This window comes from Equus caballus, chromosome 22, assembly GCF_041296265.1.
Source record: "Equus caballus isolate H_3958 breed thoroughbred chromosome 22, TB-T2T, whole genome shotgun sequence".
Lineage (NCBI taxonomy): Eukaryota > Metazoa > Chordata > Mammalia > Perissodactyla > Equidae > Equus > Equus caballus.
Window position 1 is genome coordinate 10,469,327 of NC_091705.1, and position 12,019 is coordinate 10,481,345.

At 39.3% G+C, this 12,019-nt stretch overlaps 1 protein-coding gene across 8 annotated transcripts in view; it reads right to left on the reverse strand.

The window, feature by feature from the left end:
• Window positions 1-12,019, reverse strand: part of MACROD2 (mono-ADP ribosylhydrolase 2) — a 1,873,143-nt gene that overhangs the window by 1,255,070 nt on the left and 606,054 nt on the right. The gene's annotated exons all lie outside the window — the stretch shown is intronic.

Sequence of the window (12,019 nt, forward strand, 5' to 3'; positions counted from 1 at the left end):
TCATACAAACAAATTCTCTATGTGATAGCCCAATGTGGAGTGCAAACTGGGACTGTGGCAAAAGCTGGTGAATGACTCCCAGAGACAACTACTGTGACTCTGAACTAGAGAATCACCCTCTGAGGGGAAATTACTAGCTTGCTACCAGACATTAACTGAAACTACTCCTATGACTGAAGAAAATGAAATACATCTTGAAACCTGTAATACCCATGAGGCCTTGGATGATGTTAAAGAAACACTATAACAGAGAGGTCAGTGCCCAGAAGAGTTCCCTAATAAAGTGGAAATGGTTTATACAGGATCATGCAACTGGAGGAATACTTAGACAGTGCCCTATAAACAGCTCTCAACTGACCAAGAAAGAGCTGTTTGGTTTGTAGACAACAGTTCCAAGGTAAACAGACAATATCCTGTTTGCAAGGCCCCACTCTGATAAACAAGGTAAAAACAAATCAGCTTGGCAGGCTGTTTTATGATGAAAGCCCCTATGTTTCGGGTTTTTACCAACTCACGGGCAATAGCCAATGGCTTGGCCATGTGGTCAAGCAGGAGGGCAATGGAAACCCGGCCTATTATACGGATGCCCAAATGGGGCATGGCCCTATGGAAATCACTATGGGAATTTGAAGAGTGCATTAAAGTAGCACATATCAATGCCCATCAGAAGAACCACTCCCTGCAAGGTTCAGAAGGTAATTGGAATTGACAAGCAGATATCCCTATGTACTTGCTTAAGGTGGCCACCTGGCTCCATGAAATGAGTGGGTATGGGGGTACTGCAGCAATACAGAGATGGGCTGACTTTAGACATTGTCCTCTTCCACCCTCTGAGGCGCAAAATGACAATAAGAATTGTTCTGTCTGCCAACAAAAGAGGCAGAGACTGTAGACGGCTATATGGCAGATTCCCCCGGGGGAAGGCCTTGAACACAGATGGCAAGTAACGCTGAAGCAGGTCGCCCCAGGGGCTACAAACAGATCTTGACAGAAACAGACACTGACTCTGGACTGAGTTTAGCTTACCTCATGGTAGGTGCAAATGCTCAGAGTACTAAAGAAGAACTGGAACAGAGGATAGTATACCAATTTAGACCACTGAATCACATTTCTTCAGACCTAAGAACACACTTTACAGACTATAATGTCCAACAATGGGCAGAGAGGCATCTTCCTCAGAGTAATAGTTTAGTAGAGTTTGAATGGACAATTGAAACATTGGTTTTCTAAAATAGGGGCATATAAAGACATGAAGGGTTGGCTTAAATGCCTTCATAAGTGTGTGCCCCCAGTCAATATGAGTGGGACTAAAGGAATGTCCCCACTAGATATTCCTCTGTTTTTCTGGTGGATCTGGGGAAGGGGAGGTAGGGGAGGATGGCCGAATGACTACGCAATTCTTGCCGATGTGGGGAGGACACTACTATGACAACTATAATTTTCTTTCTTCCCCACATCACTTCAACTTTTATTTTTCCCTACCTGATGCAGTAATCTCAGGACCAGGGCTGCAACTATAAGTGCTGGAAGTAGGAATGATTACTAAGCAATAAACTGTAACTGTATTTTTAAACCTTTATGTCAGAAGTCTTAAGGGCCTGATGGGGTAGGTTGTGCCTCACCCAATCTGGTAAAATTGGGGTTAACAGTGAATGCTCCTGTATCGCCCAGTGGTCATATAATTACCTTCCCTGTAATAAAAGGAAATTCTATTTATGTCAAATTAATATTCTCTAACCACTGACTATCATGCTATTTCCTTTTCTACTCCAAGTAACAATTAGCTCTGGGGGTCTAGAAGGGGGGAGATGGCCCAGATTACCCTGACACAAAATAATAAATAGATTTCTCGTGTTGCCGCAAGTCCCTAGCATCCTATTTGTGAAGAACAAGTTGTAAAGCTTTATTATTTCCCATAAAATCTGAACAGTTTGAACAGAGAGGAAACACACATCAATATTTCCCCTTTCAACATCTTTACATGTAAGTTGTAAGCACTGGGGCTAGCAGTCTCCATCAGAAAGTCAGTCACAACACATTTCAAAACCATAAAATTATCACTTTATTTTAATGAGGTTTAACAAAAATTAGAGCTTGGAAATCATCTTTGAATACAGACTCTAGATCAATACGAAAGGACCTCACTATCAAACAACTGGCTTTTAGCTAGGCAAGTCAAGGCATGGGTCTCAGGTCATTAAACTTATTTAAACCTCTTCCTTTCTGCTGTATTTCATCCTGACACAACTACTTGAACTACAGAGTTTTTAAAAATAGAAAAAAGATGTGCAGCACACCTAACATATTCTTGGTGGATGTACCAAATGTCAGGCGTGGTCTTGACCTTCCCATACATCGATGCTATTTTTCTGGCTTATTTGTAACTATTAGCCAAGTTACTAGAAGAGCCAAACGAACAGAGCATGAAACTAAATGTACTGGTAGGCCAGTTCTTCCAGTAGCTCTGTCAATAATTATACATAATTCAACCAAGTTTCCTGTGCACTTACATTTGTTCATTTACAAATGGTTTTGAATAACTTCCTAGGATCTGGAGATACAGCAAGGAACAAAGTCCCTGCTTTCATGAAGATTACATTCCAGTGGAAGAGACTAACACTCAACAAATAAACCCATAGATATATAAAATAATCTCAGATAATGATAAGGGCTGTGATGTCAACTAAAGCAGGGCAAGAGATAGAGAGTGATTGGGGGACATTTTAGATAAGATGGTCAAGAGGACCTCACTGAAAAACAGCTCATCTTACAGAGCATTTACTAGGAGGCAGGCAGTGCTCTGAGTACTACAGACTGTAACTCATAGCTCTCTACATCTGTGAGGGGGAGAATCTTATCCCAATTTACAGCTGGCAACGCAGAGGCACAAACAGGCTTCACAACTTACCCAAATCCAGAACTTGAATGTGAGCCCAGAAAGTTGGGCTTCAAAGTCCACATTCTTAACCATTTTATGAGAACGGATATCAATGGAAAGAAAGTTTGAGACAGAAAGGACACCCATTTAAATATTTCTAGCCGACTGATTGACTTTAGGAAGTTTTAAATGCTATCTTTAAACAGATTATGCCACAAGTCAATCAATCAAATAGCTTAAGAAAAATTTGAGAGGCAGTTATAAAGCATGGAAAAAAAAGGAGCAAAAGGAAACAAAAGAACAGAGAAGCCATAATACCAGACAATAAAGCAAGCATTCCACCAGAACTCCACCCATATGTTCTATGTCTGGGAATATAACTTGGTACAGATGCTTTGGCAGATATATGTCAATCTCATTTTTAAAAGGTGCTGCTAAGGAAAATAAACAGAATAAAACCATATATAATGAATTAGTCTGTGTTTAATTGGCTTCCATATTGTATAACAACACATGTTTGACATTCTGATTTAAGGACTAGAGATTCAAAAGTTTTTCTTCCTAAAGCATACGAATATCAAATCATGATTAATTATTGAAAAAAATGTTTACAAATCACTGTCTGCCTTATTCTTAAATAATGTGAAACATAAAACTCTTTCATAGGGATTATAGAAACGCGCTCTATGTGTCATTAGAAAATGAATGATTAGAAAATGTCAGGCAGCTGTTTACCAGACCCCAGTCAAGAAAGCCCCATGCCCTTTATGCCAAGTTAGAATAAGGTTTTCTGAATCATTTATTATCTAATCAGAGAGAGGTGTGCCATGTCCCTCCTCCCCATCCCAGGGTACAAATGTGTCAGAATCCACTGACCATTTCCACTGGTCACTGCATAGGAAAATCCCAAGGAAACATGAGGTAAGAAGGCCAATACCACCAGACCTTTTCATTATAAGATCCCCCAAATAAAATCTCCGTGAAAAAGAAGAAAAGACCATAGACTGAGAATCTGAAAATCTGGATTCTTGGCAAGGTTTTATCACTTAATATGATCTACAGCAAGTCACTTGATTCATTTCAGCTCACCTCAACTCAATTCCATGAAGGTGAGGTCTCTGTCTATTTTGCACATCATTCTTTCCCAAAAGATAAGCAAAGCCCCTGGCACATAATTTAGGAACCAATGAGTGTTTGATGAATGAATGAGACACTTATCACTACCTACTACGTACCAGACAGATTATTAGATGCAAAGTAGACAGTCTTAAACAACAGATAAAAATACTTGCCTAGTTCTTAATGGGACAAACTGGCCTTGCTTACTAAAGGAGTGATTTCTAGATTATTTTTTCCGGCTTTAAAATGTTGTACTTGTGAGACTCTTACCAAAAGCTCCATTGTCCCCAAATGCATGTCCTCAAGGACAGTGATGAATAAAAAGTTGCTAGTATACTACGATGAACAATAAGTAGAAACATCTCACATACAGGTTTTAAAATATTGATCCCATCATTTCTGAATGGAGTAGTAAGACAAAAAGGAAAATAAGAGGGGAAAAAAGGCCATGTGATGGTTAATCTCCAAATAGGCATAAACAATAGGATGTTGCTTGGTGTGTGATATTAATGTGTTTAAGGTAACAGATTTGGTGCCCATGACAACCAGTTAATTTGGTACAGTATATGAAGAAACACCGCTACTGCAGACAACAGAGAATATAAGGAAATGTTTAAAATATTAACTTTTTTTGCATGTGTGTGTGAAGAAGATTGGCTCTGAGCTAACATCTGTTGGTAATCTTCCTCTTCTTGCTTGAAGAAGGTGTTGCTGAGCTAACACCTGTGCCAATCTTCCCCTATTTTATGTGGGATGCCACCACAGCATGGCTTGATGAGCAGTGGTAGGTCTGCACCTGGGATCCGAACCTGTGAAACCTGGGCCACTGAAGCAGAACATGCAAACTTGACCACTATGCCAGCAGGCCAGCCCCAAATATTAACTTTTTTATGTATATTTTTCTAAATTTCACCTCCCTCTATGTGTATCGCTATATGGTTCAATCTCATAATTATGTAATATTCTACATACGGAGCCCTGACCATTCTTGAGGGGCACACTTTGATGTGACAGTTCTCAATCTCGTATCATTCTTCCTATCCACCCAACTACTCAGGCAGTCGATATTACTAAGAGGAAGATAACCAAGATACTTTTTCTTAATTTTAAAACATTAGGTTGGACGTGTCCTGGGCACATGGAGGAGGAAGGCCCAGTCCTGCCAGCCTGCCCAGCACAGTAGTTAGCTTTCCTTTGCCTGTGCTCCAGCATGCCTCTAGCAGATTTCCTGATCCCTAGGGCCCTCATCCTAGTTCCACCAAGCCATCCCCAAACCCAAACTCTCCCAGAATGCTTTCCCAAATAACTCCACAAACTGGAAAAAAATCCCTGAATTCCATACTCATAAAACATATGTAACACAGAAGGAAATCTGTGCTCAGCATAATGAGAATATATTTCTAATGGAGGACATGAAAAGGGAGATGTATACATACATATATATGTGTGTGTATATGACATACCTAATGTATACATTATATAGATGATATGTCATATGTCATACATATGTCATATGTGTGTATGTAGATATGTATATATGTATATGACATACCTAAGCACAGGAGTAACATTAAAACAGGAACAAAATCACCTGGCCATGAAAGGAAAGACAAGAGTTTGGCATCAGGTGCCATGACATAAGAAAGCAAAAACTGAGTGTCCGTAAATGGACAGCGCTTTGCCTTCCACACCTTCCAAGGGGTAACTGGACTCTAAATACAATACAGACACAATTTGAAAGAGAATTTGCAAAAATACTCTTTCTGATGTTAAGGTTAAGGTTATCTCTGATGATCTTCACTAAGCAGAATAAACACAGAGGGGGAATAAATCTTTCCTCAAAATGTCACAGGTAGGAAGAGGAAAGCTTCAGAAGGCCTTAGGAAATTACAGGGATTTCACAAATAGCTTGTGATTAGAAATGGAACAAACTCTAGGTGGTTCTGAAAAATGAAGGAGCTAATGGGAAACACACCACCTAGTACAACAAACAGATTTAGCAGGGCACCGCTACAAATGTAAATAGGAAGTTACCTCTGCTTTACTTAGCTCGCAGCATCAACACAGGAGACAGGCTGAATTAATTTTTCCTCTCAAAATGAAAATGGCGTTTCCTATCAGTAAAAAGCATGTGAGTAGGAAGTGCAAAGACTAAAAAACACTTAAGGAATATCAGGTAAATACTAATACTCAATTGTGTATTTTGATTTGTGTTATTTTCCTACTAATGCTTCTTTACTAAGCTGGACTTGGGGTTCTCTTTGACCCTAATCAACTAATCTTTTTTCTTATTAATATATAAAATGACAGAAGTTTCCATACGTAGCAGTTTTTCCAATCTAGTATGCTGTCTATGACAGAGGTGAAGGGATATGGTTGCATTTCTTGATTTTAAGGTCATTGATTAAATGTAACATTACCCCCAATTCTATTTTGCTTTCACTTTGCATTTAGGCTTGTCCCTCAGCCTGGCAGGTCATGTGCTGAGAAAATGTGATAGACATCAACCACTCTGCCAGTGGCATCTTATGTTGCTTAATAAACTTCATGGCCATAGTTGCTGTAATATTTTGCTGCATAACAAATATTCCAAACTTAAAATAACAAACATTTATTATCTCATGGTTTCTGCAAGTCAGGAATTCAAGATAGCTTAACTGGATGGTTCTGACTGAGAGTCTTTCATGATGCTGTAGTCAAGCTGTCAGCCAGGGCTACAGATAGCTGATAGCTTGACTAGGGCTGGAGGACGTGCTCCCAAGCTCACTTTTATGACTTCTGGCAGGTCACAAAAGATCTGATGCCAAGTTCACTCACATTGTTGCAGGCAGGCCTCAGTTTCTTGCCATAGGGGCCTCTTCAGAGGCTGTCTGAGTTCCCTTATAACATGCTGGTTAGTTTTCGTCTTTTCAGGGCTGCTTCATGACATGGAAGCTGACTTTACCCAGAGAGAGTGTGTACCATGCTGAATGGTGACCCCAAAAAGATAGGTCCATGTCCTGAGCCCTGGAACCTGTGAATGTGAATTAATTTGGAAAAAGGGTCTTTGCAGATGTACAAGGATCTCAAGACCTTGAGATCATGCTGGATTAGGCTGGGTCCCAAGTTCAATGACAAATATCCTTATAAGAGAAGAAAAGGGAAAAAGACACAGAAAGACCCAGAAAAGATGACTATGTGAAGATGGAAGCAAAGATTGGCATTAGGTCGCCATAAGCCAAGGAACCCTTGGAGCTACAAGAAGCTGGAAGAGACAAAGACAGATTTTCCCCTGGAGTCTTCATAAGGAGTGGGGCCCTGCCGATGCCTTGATTTCAGTCCTCTGGCCTCCATAACTGTGAGAGAATAAATTGCTGTTTTAAGCCATCAAGTTCGTGGTAATTTGTTACAGCAGTCCTAGAAAACTAATACAGAGCGATTTGAGAAAGGGAAAGCAAAGAGGGCACCGAAGATGGAAGCCACAGTCTTTTTGTAACCTAATCTGAGTAATTCCCGTTACTCTGACATATTCTTTTCACTAGAAGGGAGTCATTAAGTTCAGGCCACATGCAAGGGGAGGGGAATTAAACTCTACCTCTCGAGGGGAGAAATAACAAAGAATTTGTGAACATATCTTAAAACCAATAAAGTTATCATCTGAAGTTTCCCAGAATGACTTTTGAAGAGTTTCCCTTTTCTCTGAGGACAAGATACTGGAAGGAAGCAGGAACAAATGTCCGAGTCTTGATGATGGTATAGAATTTTTCTTAATTCCTATCTGTGACTTCCACATTTTCTCAGACATCAGTCACTGCTGTATATATTCAAGTGGATTATTGTCATAAACTTTTACTGTAGAGTTCATGACATCATAACGAATTTATATGTAACTCCACTAAAAGTATTACTAATAATAAGGTGCTGTATGAAATAAGAAATCAGTTTTTCAAAGGTATGTTCATGTACATCGTCTCACTTCATAGGTGATCAAATTCTCAAAAAAACTCCTTTTAGAGAGTATTATCAGAGAGACTAGAAGAGACAGTACTTTTTAGCAGAAAGGGCACTACACTGTGAGTCAAGACACTCAGGCTCTAGTCTTGGCTCTGTCCCACAAGACCCTGGGAAAAATGAAATAATCTTTCTGGGACTCAGTGTCCTTAACTGTAAAATTAGGAGGTCAGATTAGGTGACCATTAAAATTCTTGTGGATTCCAGCAGCAGCAGCATTATCTTTATTACCTCTAAAAATTAGACTAAAATTAAAATTACACATGTCAGAACTGAAATAGAATACTTGTAGGAAGGAAGAAAAATCGAAAAATTCATGGACTAGCACATTTTACACATCAGGCAAGGTGACTTTTTTTAACCCAATGGTAAAGCACTTTCACTCGGTCTGCAATAAATTTCTCCCAGATAGCAGTATGGCTCTCAGCTCAAATATCATCTCCTCAGGGAGGCCTTTCCTGACCACCATAGGAAAAGCAGCCCCCTCCTCTCACTCTCCATTCTATTGTCGTGCTTTATTTTCCTCATAGTTCTTAACATTGTCTGAGGTTCTTTGCTTTTACGTGAATGTGTTTATTGTCTGCCTCTCTCTGCTAGAACATAAGATCTAAGAGGACGGGAACCTTGGCTGTCTTCTTTACTATAGTCTTCTACATTCCAGAAGAGCACTGTAGCTCAGAGTAAGCACTAATAAACGTTGGTTGAATAAGTAAATGAGTTATGCTAAGTATTTTGCGAGTAATAATAGAGCCATATATCTGTATGATGTCTTACACTATTAAAAAGTGGTTCTGTGTATATTCCTTAACAAACTTGCCTGAGGTAGATATTATCACCCCCAGATAATCACGGATAAGGAAACACAGGCTCAGAGGTTAAAGGATTTTACCAAACAATTAGAATATCCTAGATTCAGGACTTCTCCTTAGACCTCCCACCTTCAGGGTTAGTGTTCTTGACCCAGAATCAATCTTTTATTCTACAGTGCAGAGCTTGGTTCTATCAATATTTTCAACTGGAAACACCTCTAATCAAGCCACAAAGTGGTCTAATATTTAATCTTTTGGATTAGTGATTAATTGCAAGTATAATTAATAAAATTATAAATTGTTCTATGTTGTCCACTTTTTAATCAAATCATATATGTCGGTAATAGCTCAAGGAACATTTTAGCACTGTGAGAAAATCTTCATGTAACTCAGCATTCACTACTTATTTCAATAAATGTATTCTGCAATTCCTGCACATTAACTATCGTGGCTCTGAGATTAACCTTTCTTGTTTGCTTGTGGCTGACCTCAAAGCATCCTAAATTACTTAAAGCAATTCCGATGGTTTTAATTTATGAGAACACCTTCAAATATTCATCTTTTAAGTCCTGAAAATGATTATCCCTGCACAACAGTGGCTCTCGTTTTAATCTTAGCTGATAACTCTGATTAAACACATCCAAAGGCTGATTACCCCCACTGCGGTTAATGCCAGTGTCACAGCTAACTACTTATTTCACAGCAGGAATTGCCTTCGAGAGCTCATTTACATTATTACCTAGAATTGATTTACACCGTTATTTCCTATTGATCACATAGGAACAAGAAGGTACAGACAGTGTCATCTGACAGCCTGCTAAGATGTCAAATAATGCAAACCAAGCACAGGCATTTATTCTACATTCATCCAGAATACAACAGTGTAAACACTCATTGCTTCCAAAATGTAGATATTTTTAAAAGATAGTATTTACAATTAGAATTGTCTATTTATTTCATCACAAAGTCACTTGAGGATCGAATCTACATTATCACAACGGGTTAAAGAAAAGAGAGAGAAAATGAAAAAAATAATCTAAGGGTAGGTTATATGTGTGCCATGTGGACAAGTTAAGCAAGTTTTGCCCCCTGTGCTTTCTTACACTGCTAGTCTTTGAAGAGGGAGCATATTTGGTGATAGGATAACAGAGACGTTGCAAGTGGCAGCAGTACTAGCTCTGCAGATTTCTGGAATCACATATTCCTATCTTGAGCGTCTTCTTGGTTGGTTTCCTGCAGTGGCAGCTATGACTATGACAAACACAATGCATTAATTAATTCCTCCAGGAAATACATATCAAAAGCCACCAACTCTGTGCTGGGTACTCTATATCAGAGGCTAAGAATACCAGGGGTAAATGAGTCCGATATGATGTCTGCTCTCTTTAAACTGTCATTCTGTTTGAGAAGACAGGCATTAAACAAGCAAACAAATAAATACAGATATCATTAACTGTGAAAATGCCACAAGGAAAAGAAGGACACGTCTGAGTTCTCTTCGAAGAAAGCCCTAATCTGTGACCCAAAAAAGATGCCTGTGTTGCATAGCAAAAGGGGGTAGGGCAAGGAATCAAAAGGCAAGTGATCTCAGGATTCTACCACTGTCTGGGTGGATGGTCCTCACACTTGACTGTGCATCAGAGTCACCTGGAGAGCTTGTTAAATATGGAGTTTCTGGTTCCGTAGGTCTGGGGTGGGGCACAAGAATTTGCATCTCTAACAAATTCCCAGGTGATGCTGCTGCTTCTGTTCCAGGGAGAACATTTTGAGAACCTCTGCTCTGGGTTTTCCAATCTTTCCACCCCTGTTACTTCCACATTCATCATGAGGATGACTAAGGAGATAAAGTGTATGAAACTGCTTTGTATAAAAGAAAGGGGTGGCAATTATGAAGAAATAAATTCAAATAGGAATTAAATTCCTAAAGCACTTAAAGAAAATGAGCCAATCAGGGTTGATTTTAGGAGGAACAATCCCATCTCTCTCTTCAGGAAGGAAGATGATTTTATGTTCTTCAAAAGCCATTTTTCTCTTTATGTAATATAAGTCATTTAGTTACGGAAGGGGCTCATGAGAGCCCTCAGGTCTCCATCAAAGACAGGCAGAGTCATACTCTTAGCAGCATGCCCACTCCACTGGCTTCACAATCAGACACCTGCTGGTAGAGCCCATGATGGCTGAAATCAGGTCATGCTTTGCAGAGGACTAACTCAGAACCATCTTATGAATTAGCAACTCTAGAAAGTGAATTTCCTCAGGACTATAGGCTCCCTTTCAGCACATTAGCTGACAACACTCGAGGAAGCAAGGAATAAAGATTTATTGCCTAATACTCTGGTGGTTTGAATTAACTCTCTCTTCTGAGACTTGACTTATTCACTTTCCAGTTCTAGCCCTATTGAGAAAAATGACCATTTTTTCCAGGCATTTTTTTTCAAGGTGGCCTTACAATTTAAAAAGTTTAAAGAGCTTCAGATCATCTTCCCAAGGTGACGTTCTATTGAGGCAGCAGAAGCAAGGACTGTCTCAAGAAATAGACAGCAGGTATTTCAGTCTCACTTTTGTCAATAATAATTTGAGTAAGTCACATACATTCAATAAAATTCAAGAAATATTTAACCTCTCTGAATCTTAGTTTCCTCCTTTATAAAAAGTGGGGATTTCCCTTCAGCGGAGTTGGCACCCTTTCTCTGTAAAGGGCCAGACAGTACATGTTTTAGGCTTTGTAATCATACAGTCCCTGTCGCAAGCTCAACCCTGTCACATGAAATGTGACATCAGCCATAGACAATATCTAAACAAATGGGTGTGGCTGTGTTCAATAAAATGTTGTGTACAAATCTGGCAGCAGGCCTGGCCAACAACTGCCATATACTGTCTCCCTAGCTCAGGGGCACTTGGTGACTGCCATGCCCCTAAAACGGGCTTAGTTTGTTATTGGGAGCAACAAATTTAACCTCTCTGTACCTGAATTTCTCTTTGTGTTGGAAGAAAAATATCATTAATTGGCATGTTACTTCTTCATAGAGATTTCAAAAAGGACTGATGAGCTAATGTTTCAAAGTACCATGATTTCTTGATGAAGGGCACAAGAGAAGTACTAATTATTATCAACAGTACCTTTTAAACTACTATCATTTGATTATTATTGCACCTGGGAATAGAATAAGGATTCTGATTCATACTACTGTATGATATTCAAACATATTATGCTATGGTCTCT